Raw genomic sequence first — 14,460 nt, 5'->3', positions numbered from 1 at the left:
GAAATAAGGAAGGATGCTACATCTTGGTAAAAGGTGCCATAGACAGTGAAGTAATATCAATACTATACACATGCACCAAGTGGTATAGCATCCACATTCTTAGAGGAGAAGTTAAGGGAGTTACAGGAAGAAATAGACAGCAAAACTATGCAAGTGGGGGTCCTCAACCTCCTCTTCTCAAAACTAGATAAATCTAACCACAAAATTAACAAAGATTAACAAAGACATTAAGAAGGTGAATAGAATTTTAGAAAACTTACATATGATAGACCTCAGGAGAAAACTGAATGGGGATAGAAAGGAATATACCTATATCTCAGTGATACATGGCACTATACAATAATTGACCATATATCAGGGCAGAAATGCCAAAACATTAAATGCACACTTTTCAGATCACGATGAAATAAAAATTATATGTAATAAAGGGCCATGGAAGGATAGACTAAAAATTAATTGGAAACTATGTAATCTAATCCTAAAGAATCAGTGGGTCAAACAACAAATCATAGAAACAATCAATAACTTCATAAAAGAGAATGACAGTAATGAGAAAATATGCCAAAACTTATGGGATACAGCCAAAGCAGCTCTTAGGGGAAATTTCATATCTCTAAATCCTTACATAAATAAAAAACAGAAAGAGGAAATCAATGAATTGGGCATGCAACTAAAAAAGCTAGAAAAAATTTTTAAATCCCCAATTAGATATCAAATTATAAATTCTAAAAATCAAAGGAGAGATTAATAAAATTAAAATTAAGAAAACTATTGAACTAATAAATGAAACTAAGAGCTCCTTTTATTTAAAAGAGCAATAAAATAGATAAACCTTTGGTTAATTTGATTAAAAAAAAACAAATTACCAGCATCAAAAATGAAAAGGGTGAATTCACCAATGAAGATGAAATTAAAATAATTGTAAGGAGATATTTTGCCCAACTGTATGCCAATAAATCTGACAATCTAATTGAAATAGATGAATAATTACAAAAATATAAATTTTGCAAATGAACAGAAGAGGAAATGAAATGTTTAAATTTTATTCAATGAGTCAATGAACTCCCTAAGAAAAAACTGCCAGGGCTAGATGGATTTACAAGTGAATTTTACCAAACATTTAAAGAAAAATTAATTGCAATACTACATAAATTATTTGGAAAAATAGGCAAAGAAGGAGTCCTACCAAATTCTTTTTATGATACAAATATGGTGCTGATACCTAAACCAGAAAGAGCCAAAACAGAGAAAGAAAATTATAGATGAATTTCCCTAATGAATATTGATGCAAAAATTTTAAATAAAATATTTAGCAAAGAGATTACAGCAACTTATCATGAGGATAACACACTATGACCAGATGAGATTTATACCAGGAATGCAGGGCTGGTTCAATATTAGGAAAACTATCAGAATAATTGACCATATCAATAAAAAAATTAACAGAAATCATATAATTATCTCAATAGATACAGAAAATTTTTTTGACAAAATACAGCACCCATTTCTATTAAAAATGCTAGAGAGCATAGGAATAAATGAAGTTTTCCCTAAAAAAGATAAATAGCATCTATCTAAAACCATCAGCAAGCATTATTTTAATGGGGATAAGCTAGAATCATTCCTAATAAGATCAGGGGTGAAACAAGGATGTCCATTATCACCAATTTTATTCAATATTGTACTAGAAATGTTAACTTTAGCAATAAGAGAAGAAAAGAAATTGAAATAATTAGAATAGACAATGAGGAAATAAAGCTATAACTCTTGTAGATGATATGATAGCATACTTAGAGAATTCTAGAGAATCAACCCAAAAACTACTTGAAATGATTAAGAACTTTAGCATAGTTACAGGATATAAAATAAACCTACATAAATCATCAGCATTTCTATATATTACTAACAAAGCCCAGCAGCAATAGATAGAGAAATTTCATTTAAAATAAGTATAAACAATACAAAATATTTGGGAGTCTACCTGCCAAAACAAACCCAAGAACTACATGAATGCAATTACAAAACACTTCTCACACAAATAAAGTCAGGCATAAATAACTGGGAAAACATCAGTTGCTCAGAGGTTGGCTGAGCTAATATAATAAAAATGACAACTCTACCTAAATTAATTTACTTATTCAGTGCCATGACTAACAAACTACCAAAATAGTATTTTATAGAGCTAGAAAAAAACAATAACAAGATCCATCTAGAAAAACAAAAGGTCCAAAATATCAAGAGAACTAATGAAAAGAAATGCTAGGGAAGGTGGCCTAGCTGTTCCAGATCTTAAATTGTATTATAAAGCAGCAATCATCAAAACTATTTGGTACTGGCTAAGAAACAGAGTGGTGAATCAGTGGAATAGGTTAGGTCCACAAGACTCAAAAGTCAATGACTATAGCAATCTCCTGTTTAATAAACCCAAAGACTCCAGCTTTGGGGATAAGAACTCACTATTTGACAAAAACTGCTGGGAAAACTGGAAAATAGTATGGCAGAAATTAGGCATAGACCAACATTTTACACCATATACCAAGATAAGGTCAAAATGGGTACATGGTTTAGACATAAAGGGTGATACCATAAGCAAATTAGGAGAGCAAGGAGTAGTTTACCTGTCAGATCTATGGAGAAGGGAAGAATTTATGACCAAACAAGAGATAAAGAACATTATGATATTCAAAATGGATAATTTTGATTACATTAAATTGAAAAGGTTTTTCACAAACAAAGCCAATGCAACTAAGATTAGAAGGAAATCAGAAAGTTGGGAAACAATTTTTACAGTCAGTGTCTCTGATAAAGGCCTCATTTCTAAAATATATAGAGAACTGAACAAATTTATAAGAATACGAGTTATTCCAAAGGATATGAACAGGTGGTTTTCAGATGAAAAAATTAAAGCTATCTCTGGTCATATGAAAAAAAATTTCAAAATGAGTACTGATTAGAGAAATGCGAATCAAAACAACTCTGAGGTACCACCTCACACCTACCAGATTAGCTAATATGCCAAAAATGAAAATGATAAATGTCAGAGAAGATGTAGAAAAATTGGAATTCTTATAATGAATTTTTAAAGGAAAAGTTAATGAACTTACAGGGAGAAATAGATAATGAAACTGCAATAGTGGGGGGCCTCAACTTACCATTCAGATGTACAGAAATCTAAACAGAAAAGAACAAAAATGAAATTAAAGACTAGAATTGACTTTTAGAAAAGTTAGGTATAATAGACCTCTGTAATATATGGGAATAGAAAGGAATATACCTATTTCTCAACTGTTTATGGCATCTTCACAAAACTGACTATGTATTAGGGCTTAAAGATATCATAAAGAAATGCAGAAAAGCAAATATATTAAATATGTCTTTTGCTGATTGTAACACAGTACAATTATTTTAAATAAAGGGCTTTTAAAGCAAAGATTAAAAATGAAGTGGCAACTAAGTAACTTTATCTTAAATAATGGATGCTCAAAGGGAAAAAAAAAATCATTGAAATAACAATAATATCATTAAAGATAATGGTAACAATGAGACAACATACCAAAATTTTGTGAGTCAGCCCAAGTAGTACCTAGGGGAAAATTTACATCTCTAAACATTTCCATCAATAAAAGAAAGCAGATCAATGTATTGGGTATAAAATTAAAAGAAAGAAACAGGAAGAAAGAAAAGAAAGAAAACCAATAAATAAAAAACCTCTTATTAAACACTAAAATAGAAGTCTTGAACATTAAAGGAGAGATCAACAAAACTGAAAACAAAACAAAGAAACAAAAAACCCAATCCATTGAATGAATAAATTTAACTAGGATCTAAGTGGTTTTTTTTTAACAAAACAAAACATGTCATTAACTAACTTGATTTAAAGAATAAAGCTAAATTAACAATATTAAAAGTAAAAATGATGTATTTGCCAATGAAGAAATAAAAGAAAAGTATTGGGGCAAAATAAATAATTGGAAGCTATTTGGCCCAACTATGTGCCAACAAAACTCATCATCTACATGTAATGGATGATTATTTACAAAAATATAAATTGCCCAGATTAACAGGACCAGAAATATAATACTTAAATAACCTTATTTTAGAACAAGTAAATGAACAAGTCATCTTTCAACTCCCAAAGAAAAATCTTCCAGATCAGATGGATTTATAAGTGAATTTTACCAAACAATAAAGACCAATTAATTCTAGCTACATAAACTAAAAAAAAAAAAAAAAAAGGAAAAGAAGGAATACTATCATGAGGTACAGATTCCTTCTATGACACAAATATGGTCTTGATATCTAAACAAAGGAGATATAGATTCCTTCTATGATACAAAACTGGTCTTGCTATCTAAACAAGAAAGAGTCAAAACAGAGAAAGAAAACCCCAAGTTAACCATCCTAATGAATAACCATGGGGAAATTTTAAATGGGCTATTAGCAAGGAAACTACAGGAAACTATCACAAAGACTATGAACAGACTGGATTTATGCCAGGAATGCAGGACTGGTTCAATGTTAGGATAAATATACACATATGTTCAGGATGTGATTTACATCATTGGTGAGATATCTCCCATCAATGGGATAATAGATCCATAAATATATGGGTCTATTGGGAGCTGGCTGATGATGAAATTTGAAACCAGAAATAAAGTGCTTTATTTTATTGTGGGAACTTTTGAAGTAGGAAAGAGGATGTGCTTACTAATGTGGACTCCAAGAGAGAATGGAACAAGAACATATTTTGAGTCACTCACATAATTTCCTATAAGTCAGGTGGAGCTTTCAGAAGCTTTCTCATTAATTCCATTAGCATGTATTATTAGTTGCTAGTCAGATGATTACCCTTAACGCGAAAGTGACAGAATGGACAAAGGGCTCTTCCTCTTTTCTCTCCCCCTCCCCCCAACTTTTCAATCTCTAATAGAATTAAAAAGTGAAATGACAACGTTCTGGTCCCAGAAACTTAAACATACAAGTGAGGTGGTCGCTCATTAAAGTGTTAGACCTGAAAGATTCCTTAAACATTGTGTAAACCAGTCTCCTTATTTTCAAGGAAAGTTACAACACAAAGTTACTGAATAAACGTCATAAAGTTACGTGTAGCATCAAGAGAATGCTGTCCTTTAACTATATAAATATATGTATGTATGTATCTTTAAATTTTATCACATTTTTGTTGATACTTTTTTAAAACATCCTGTTCAGTTTTGTAGCCTTCTTCATTCTCTATGCCAGCCGGCCATCCATTATAACAAACATTTTAAGAAGGGGGTGGGGAGAAGAAGTAGTTCAACAAAACCAACCAACACATCTACCATGTTTGACAGTATATGCAATATTCCACCTTCACGGTCTTCATCTTTGCGATGAAGAGAGATAGGCGCATTTTCGCATCCCTTTTCAGGACCAACCTCGGTTATCATAATTGCAGAATGCTCAGTTTTTCTCTGTGTGCATACGTGGTAGTACATTTTTATGTATATTTTTCTACTTAATTTACTCTGCATAAATTCGTATAAATCTTCCATGCGTCTCTGAATTCTTCGTATTCCGCTACACGTCTCTATTTCAGCTCAGTTCCAGACAAATTACATCATTTGGGGAACGGGAGAGAGTGCAGTGACAGTCTGGGCAATGCGCTCTTCCTTAGCTAGAAAATGGGGAGACAATCGGGTACTTGTTCTTTTCTTTGTTAGTCTTATGTCTGACAGTCCTAAACTGAAAATAAAACAAAAACAAAAAACCCCAAACTTTCTTTGTCCCTGTGGAAATAAACTATCAGCGATGCTTCCCCACAGAACCCTGCTGTAGTAAAGCGACGGCCACCTCCTATTTCCCTAGTCTCTCTTTTTACCCTCTGCAGTGTTGAAGGTGTCCTCCACTTCTCTTGGTGCTCCGCCCCTTGAGTCCCTGGTACGGCCCAGACGCCCCGCCCACCACTGCAGAACTCTGCCCCCCGCTGAGCGCTCTGGCTCCGAGTCTGCACTCTGGAGGAAGGCTGGCGAGAAAGTCATTCTCAGCTCTCGGACTGTTGGTCCAATCGAAGGAGCTCTTCTCGGGGGAGGCGGGGCTTCAGACCTTGCTTCCTTCTTCCTCCTCTGCTCCGCTCCGCCCACTCAAAGCCCACATCCCCTTTCTTCCTCCCCTTCGGATTGGGTGCCTAGCTTTCTTTGGCAGATGTTCTTTATGCCCATTGGCCCAGATTAGGCAGGGAGGGAGGGGCTTTGCAGGCTCACCGCCTCCGCCGCCGCGTTGTGTGGGGCGGGGTCTGGTAGCTGCCGCCCTGCGTGGGGAGGAGGCGGCGGCGGGTGGAGGGACCTGCGCTGCTCCCGGCTCGGACCCGCTGCGGGTCTCGGTGAGAGGATTTTTCTTTACTTGGATCCTCAGTTCTCTGGATCCTACGAGTTTGGGGGTGGGGGCGGTGCCTCCTCGGGCTGCGGGCTCCCCTCCCCCGGGTCCGGGGTCCGAAGAGCCTCCCTCTGGCCCGAGGAGAGGGGCGCCCGGCCAGGCTGACTCCCGCGGGGCTGCGGCTGCGCTGACATTGGCCGGAGGCCGGGACCTCCTCTGGCCCCCGGCCCGGCTCAGGTGGGCCCCTCTTGTCACTCGTGCCCTCGCGCCCCTCTCCCTCGCTCCCCCAGTTGTCCTGTCGCAGTCGCAGTCTGGGATGGGTTTGATCGTGTTTTGGGGGCTTAGGCAGCTGTGTCCCTCCCCCACTTTCGCCCCCCCCATCTCCATCCCATCCCCACCCCGGATCCTCGCTCCTTTCCCGGGGACCCTGTTCCCCACCCCCACCCACTCCTCACAAAGGCTTTAGATTTGTATCGAATTACCCAGAACGTCGCCCGTCCTTCCTTTCCTGCCCGGCTTGCCACATCGGATTTCTTCACTGCTGTTCTGTCACTACGTGGGTCTTCTCCAACAGTAGCATTGACATACCTCTGCTAAACCTGCTTTCACCGCTCCCATTTCCTTAAACTGACCTGATCCTCTGTGCAGCTTTGCATTTATTCTTCTCTGCATATCCTTGTTATCCCAATCCGGCCTTTCTCTTCCCAACCCTTGCATTTTTCTTGTGTCCTTGCCGCTGCATTGTTTTCCACATTCTGTCATCATCTTGTCACCCCATATCTTAGATGAATTTTTCCTAAAGTATAACTTTCTTGCAAACATTCCTGTACCAAATTCAAAATGTTAACTTTAAAATCTGTTCATATTATGGAGTAAGGGTGGGATCGAATGTCATAGATTTTAGTAATGGAAGACAAGCATTGTTAGATTAAACAGTTCAGTGCAGTTTTAAGCTTTTTAAAGCTTATACACATACACTTGTCCTCAGTGACTTAGCATTTTGATTTTGCACGGGCTTATTTTTTTTAGAGGCTATGTAAAACAAGTATAGGTTGTATATGATACTTTTGACATTATTTGATTAATTAGAGGGTTTTTTTGTTTTAAACGTCGCAGTCATTTATCCTCTTCGAAGACCAAGTACAAATCACACTGTAGTCCCTTAAATATATTGGGTGTCAGTACTTAGAAATGAAGGAAAGTGGTAAAAATATAGTATTTCAAACAGGTCTTGGCTATTTTTTAGTTTGAAAATTGGCTTAGTATGCATGTATGCTTTACCTACTACTAGAATAACATTGACTTGATTTCTTTAGCTTAATTTTAAATTTGTAAAATGGTTAGCTCTCTAGTTGAAGGACATTTTGAGTAATTCCTTCCTCTACATCTTAGTTTCATTGTTTAAATCTTGTATTTCATTATCAGTTGTACATTTTGAAATCTGAATGCATTCCTTTCAGCATCATAACACTAGTGGTTGATAACATTATCTTAGTTTCACATTTATAATTTTACATTCCATCATTGTCTTTCTGACATTTGTCAGCTCAAGAATTATTTGTAGCTGATAATCCTTTCCAGAATGTTACTTATTTACTGACATTATTAATAAGAATTAATTTGAGGCAGTTTTGTCTAATATATGAGTACAAGGATTTCCATTGTCTGAAAACGAAATAATTTCTAGCTTCAATTAATTTTTTTCTAAGTTAGGTAATTAGAAAAAAGAATTGTCAAGTTTTTCAGGCTCCGTATTGTGATTTAATTTTTTAAACTTTTATCGTCTAATAAATTTGGTGCTTAAATATAGTGTCCCTAGCATTTTTCAACACTTTATTGTATGATTATTTTAAAAAATCCATTATCTTTTATAAGACTGCCTTCTTGTACACAATTGCTATAAATTTTAATATCTAATCATTTTATTTCACTAGTAAACAAATTAAAAGATTAGATGTAGGAACAATTAATGTTTTCTTATCATAAACCAACTGGAATTAGTTTTAGTTTTTTGTTTGTTTGTTTTGAGAAAATCTGCCATTTTCCTGCACCATTTCAAACTCTGGCATACTTCATTTTACTAATACTCTGTGTAGGGCATTAAATGAAGTCAGTTTATTGTGGCTTTGGGAAAAAATTGACTCAGCTCACACATTTAAAAGCATAATAATGCCAGTTTTTACTTGTATTACTCTTATATATTGAGAGTCATCACGATAGTTATGGATAGAGGGCTGGCCTCAAATAAAGGAAACCAAGTTTCAAGTGTTGTTTCTGACATGTACTTGTCCAAGATTTCTGGATGGAATGGTAGTCTACCTTAAGGGGCATCAAAGGGATAGGGTAAGAGATACAAAGAGTACAAGCAGAGTTAAAATCTTATATAACCCCTAAGGCCTTGTGACCTTGGACAATTTATTTAACCTCTCTGAGCCCTTGATAACTCTCTAAGAATAAAAATTGCAGACCAAATGCAGATGATCCTTGGTAAAGGAAATTTCTTTGAGAGGAGTTCCCTACTAGGATGAGATTGTAGGTGTAGAATCCTTTCTCACAAAAAAAAAGGGCTCCAAAACAGCAAAATTTGATTTGCTCTGGATTAGTTTGAATTTCTTGACTTTACCAAGATGTTTTGCTTCTTATATAATGAAAAATAGAAATTAATTCATTCCATAATAAAAATTCATCATTTATGTCTTTCTAGCTGTCTTTTATTGGAGGTGGTAGGCTGGAGAGAAGTGGGAAAAACTATTGTTTTAAATTTAAATTTAAAATAAATGCTAAGTGCATTTTATATATTTGTAACATTGTTTTGGTAATATATTCAGATAGACTTAAGTATGCTGCTTTGGCTTTTATAAGGAAGTGAAGACTTCACTTAGAAATAACAATGTAAATGGCTTTGGCATAACTTCAGAATTACCATAGAAACTGTTTTATATTCCTGTTGCCTTTTAATATGAAGGATAAAAATGTGTTTGTTGTTGACACAGATGGGCTATAATATTAAATCTAATTCACTTTCACCTCATAGTGGTAGTATCTGTTCTCAAAGTGCAATCTTGCATTTTCAGTTGTTGGCTTACCCAGGAATTTTCAAAGACACATGTATTTTCTTCCCTTGAGACTACCCAAGTGTCTTGGAACTTTTTTTGAAGACAAACCTAAGAGTCACTTTTAGGCCATATCTTTTTGGAAAAAATGCAGTTGAATTGTGACTGTCTATACAGGATCACCCATGTTATGATTTGTTTTAGCAATTAAGATGACTGACAATATTGCATCCACCATACTGTGGTGCTAGTTCTTTTAATCATGTAGACTTGGCCATACTATTTTGGTAGCAAGAAGTCACTGAAATTTTATTCAGACCAAGTTAAAGAACTAGCAAGTCTTTAGTTCAAGTGTACCTCAAATTTTTTAGGCATTTTGGCTAGGAGTTATGTACCACAAGAGAGATCTTCCCTGCCTTCTTGTTTGAGGATGTTGTTTTTAAATGAAAAAGGAGAGCTTAAGTATTCTTTCTCTTTCTGATTCCTACTTTTGGTGCCAAATACTTCTCCAAATGAATAATTATGTGATAAATTAGCATTTCTAGTAGGTGAGACTTCTGGCCTTCCTCCCCCCCCCAAAAAAAAAACAACAAACAACAACCTCACATATTCAAATGATATGTATTAAAGGGTAATTTGATGGAGGACTGAGGCCTTAGGAAGGCTAGAAGTGGAGTGGGTGGGGAGAGTTCTGATAATGCTTTCAAACAGACTATAATGCTGCTTTTAGGCCTTGTTAGAAAGTACAGCAGCTTCATAGAATATTCAACTTCCCTCTCTGCTTTCCCCTTTTATATGTGAGAGAACTCATCTTTGATGTATTAATATTCTTTGATCTCCAGGGTTTTAAGGCATTAATTGGTAGACAAATAAGTTATCTCTTCCCTTCTAAGACTTAAAATTTCACATCCTTGAGCTATTGGTTGATGGGATACAGTATAGAAAAAGGGAAATAGGATTCACCCCCATGGAGGATTTTAAACCTTGTTTTCATGGCCTTGGTTAAACTCTTAAAAGAACTTTCCTAGAGCCATTAGTTCAGAATAAGCTTCATGGCAAAAACAAAGAACAAAAGTGCCATTAAGTTTGTTTATAATCTGAATTTCCGATTTAATTTTTAATTCTCCTGAGCCAGCCCTCAGACACACAAAACTATGCCAACTGGATCCAATACAGATTTATATTACATAATCCTAACTAGGCCCTCACTGCAACAAGGCAGCCCTTTTATCCTCCCTATTCCATTCACTGTCCCACTCACCACAATGGCTATTGCAAATTTTTTCATATTTCCTCGAACATCCTATTGTACCCTCCCCCCCCCCGCCTTATTTCATGCCTAACCAAAAAAATGAGGCCATTCAACAAGAACTCCTTCTCATCATCTTTCTATGGTAGGAAAGAAAAAAAGCAACCAAGTCACATCTAGACAAATGATTTATTTAGCATTGCATTCACAAAAAAGTCTCTCTATAAATCAAGGACCCAGGGGACACTGAGGTGAAAGGGAAGGGGTTAGTTTTGTAACATTCCTTAAATCTGGTGACCTTTGGGAGGGGGGGATTAATCTTGTGACTTGAAATTAGGTGACTTAAAAGCAGCTGAAACTTAACTTCACAAAATGGTGGATAAAAGTAAAATGGAGTTACTTGTGCTCATTTTTAATGTAACATTATTTCCCTTGGGCTACTCAAACCCCAGGATCACTTATTTAAAGCTTTATCTACTAGGGAATTCTGGATGGAATGGTAGTTTACCTTAAGGGGCATCAGAGGGGTAGGATAAGAGACACAAAGAGTACAAGCAGAGTTAAAATCTTATATAACCCCAAAGGAGACAAACCTTGTTAAATAGACTTCATAGGTAAACTAAGTCAGGGTATAGATCAGACTATATTTAAAGGGTTCACCATGGACCAGTTTGAGAGAGGAGATTTACATGTCATCAAGGTCACCAAGAAAACTCAGCAAACATAAACACCATGAAACCAAAAAAAAAAAAAAAAACCCCCCAAAAAACTGAAGTAATACAATAATGGTCATCAGTATTAACATCAAGTTTCCTTGTAACCTGGAACCCACTCCCAATGTCTATTTAATCAGCATATTTCATCTTGAGTCCCAGATGTCCAATATAATCACGTGGTTCCCAGAAACATCTTCTCTTGGACATTTTTCAATAGGTCTCATTCTCAGGGCAGCCTTGAAGGGTGTTCCCTCTAGTAGATCTGCTTATCAGGTTCCAAGTCACTTTTAGAGATTCCCAGGTAATTCTGCTAGAATCTGCCAGTAACAGGACTTAATACAATTTAGTACAACCTCCTAAATTTGCTTTTCCAATGACTTGTTCATGTGGCGAAAACCAGCTCAAGTCTTATGGTTCTGATCCTATTAAAAATAGTTATAAGATGAGCATCAAATTAGTAACCCATAATTCACTTGAAACTTTAGAAAATTTTCTGTTTTTACATATCCCTTGCTCTTTCTATCTTTACCTAAACCCTTCTATCTGATGTGGAGACTGCCATCAATGGACTGAAGGAGGAATCTTAAAAAGAATCCATGAGGGCCTGACTTGGAAAATGAGCCCTTCTGTCTCTTAAAATTATCAGACAGAGACTTCAAAATAAGAAAATAATTTCACTTTCTTTACAATTATCAATGTGATTTGAAATGTAAAATCCTTAATCCAATTTTGAGAACTTGTTACCAAAACAAACTTAAAGCTTGTATATTCTGTTAGAAAGATTTGGAAACCGATCATATACATATACATATGTAAATATACATACACACACACACATACACACATATATATCCCTAGTTCTTATAGAAAAGTCTTACTTGTTGCTTTCTCAAAATTTACTACTCCATTTAGTTAGAAGACTTTTACATCTTTGTCCCATTCCCCCCTTTTGAAGATATTAGCCCCATATCATCCTGAAAGAATGACATACTTTAAGGACCTAATCTTACATATGAATATATAATTAGTAGCAAAAAAGCTAAGAATTTTTTTACCCAGTTATATAGGATATAGAATTGACTATAAATTCAGCTTGAAAACAGTTAGGATCTTTTATACTTGCATCCTCTTATAGTAACTCAGATGTTTTAGTATTAATATATTTAGTATTGAAATGAAAAACATTCATTCTTTACCTGCCCAGGTTACATAAATTTGTTAAAAAAGGAAAACGAGGGACATGGTTATGACAATATCAAGACTGTTCCTGCAAGGGCACAGATTGGTCTGACACAAGCCATAACAAAGGAGGGAATACTCCCTTAGCTCTTTTTGATTTCAGGCAAGAGTCATAGTTAACAACTATTCATGCAGCAAAGTTCCACATTGTTCACAGTGTATAATGGCCAAGCTCAGGATTAACCAGGTGGGAAAATTTACTGTTCAGAAAGGAAATAGCATAATGGAAACTGAGTCACAAGGCTCCTATCTTAGACATCCACCCGTACCAGTTGTCTGCACTCCCTTTGGGCAGCAGCTGGTGTTTTCCTTCGAAAGGTGGATTATTGGCTTAATAACAATTCAGACAGTTGTTGTTGAGTTGTTTTTCAATTGAGTCTGTCCCTTGGTGATCTCATTTAGGGTTTTCTTGGCAAAGATACCAGACTGGCTTGTAGTTTTCTTCTCCAGCTCATTTTACGGATGAGGAAACTGAGGCAAACAAGGTTAAGTGACTTACCCAGGGTCATACAACTAACAAGTGCTTGAGGCCAGGTTTGAACTTAGGAAGATGAGTCTTCTTGACTCCAGGCCTGGCACTCTACCCACTGTGCTACCCAGCTGCCTCTCAGTCACTCCTGAAATCAAAATTTAGAATTGTATCAATTATAATCCCAGATGATCTTACCTCAATAACAAAATTTCACGCATCACAGTTTAGGGCTAAGTTGTTCTTCTCATGTTTTAGTAACATTTAACAATAAGCAAATATAACGACATATCATCTGTAAATTAAGAATAACCATATTCTGAACACATACAGTGAATACCTGATAGCCGACTCAAAACCCCCAGAAAAATGCTGACTGTAGTAAGCCTTCCGACTGTATTGCCTGTTTACCCTTAAGGCAAGATTGAAATCTTCGAATCTAAGGTTTATGGTTACTAAATTGGCTCAAAGATTAGGTAACCTCAGTACAGACTATTTATTAACAGGTACAGTTTCATCATTTTCATAAATGATAGCCAAATAATCTCAGATGAAACTCACTCTTTACTACAAGCAAATTGGTAAGTTTCCCCACCTTGCTTGGGGGTTACTACATTAGAATTTTATTGCACCACTGTTCACAGGGCTGATAACATCTTATTTATTTAGCAATGTATTCAGTTGCCAAAAAAACAGAAACAAAACAAACAAACAAAAAAAACCAGGCTCTAAGATTCTAGGTAAGCCAAGGCCCCAGAAGCTTGGTTTCTCACAGTTAATACAATTTGGAGGGAAGGAAAAACAGGATTAGAGGGATTTTGGCACCTGGTTTCTCATCGTTGAGGGGTGGAAAAGGATGGGGGAGGAGGTGTTGGGAGACACTGAAGTGAGAGGAAGAGGGATTAGTTTTGTGACATTTAAAATTGAGTGACCTTTGGGAGGGGGGGATTAATCTTGTGATTTAAAATCAGGTGACATATAGGCATCTGAAATTTAGCTTCACAAAATGATGGGTAAAAGCAAAATCCCTTTTTACTGTAACAGTCTCATATCACTCAGGTTGTTTTCCTTTTTTCCTCCACCTGTGTCACATGTTAAGATGGTCCTTCTTGCCAAGGCAGACCACTCTAAATGCACCCATGTGAATGCCTTCTGAGTCCTTCAGCAGATTGTTCCCTTTGATTATTTTAATCTCCAATTTCTCTCTAATCTCTCTCACTAATCTCCAATTCCCCCTATCCTACTATACTTTCTTGCTGCCTAAAAACACTCCTTTTCCTCTCATCCTTAAAAAAAAAATCTCTTGAGCCTTTGCTTTCTCCTCCCATTTGAGTCTGAATTCCTTAAGAAAGCCATTTATGCTAACTTGCCTCTCTTTTC

At 36.1% G+C, this 14,460-nt stretch overlaps 1 protein-coding gene across 2 annotated transcripts in view; it reads left to right on the top strand.

The window, feature by feature from the left end:
* The first annotated feature begins 6,295 nt into the window (after nt 1-6,295).
* PJA2 (praja ring finger ubiquitin ligase 2) overlaps nt 6,296-14,460 on the top strand; it is a 125,057-nt gene continuing 116,892 nt past the window's right edge. Inside the window, exon 1 of one of the 2 annotated variants that reach the window (XM_027869243.1) lies at nt 6,296-6,361. The gene's annotated coding sequence lies outside the window, so the exon portion shown is untranslated. Of the gene's footprint in view, nt 6,362-6,509; nt 6,592-14,460 lie in introns of those variants that run through there. The other variant, XM_027869244.1, reaches the window with a different exon arrangement.

Source organism: Vombatus ursinus, unplaced genomic scaffold, assembly GCF_900497805.2.
Source record: "Vombatus ursinus unplaced genomic scaffold, bare-nosed wombat genome assembly UNPS02014792.1, whole genome shotgun sequence".
In the NCBI taxonomy this organism is placed as follows: Eukaryota; Metazoa; Chordata; class Mammalia; order Diprotodontia; family Vombatidae; genus Vombatus; species Vombatus ursinus.
This window is presented reverse-complemented; position numbering and strand designations above follow the sequence as displayed.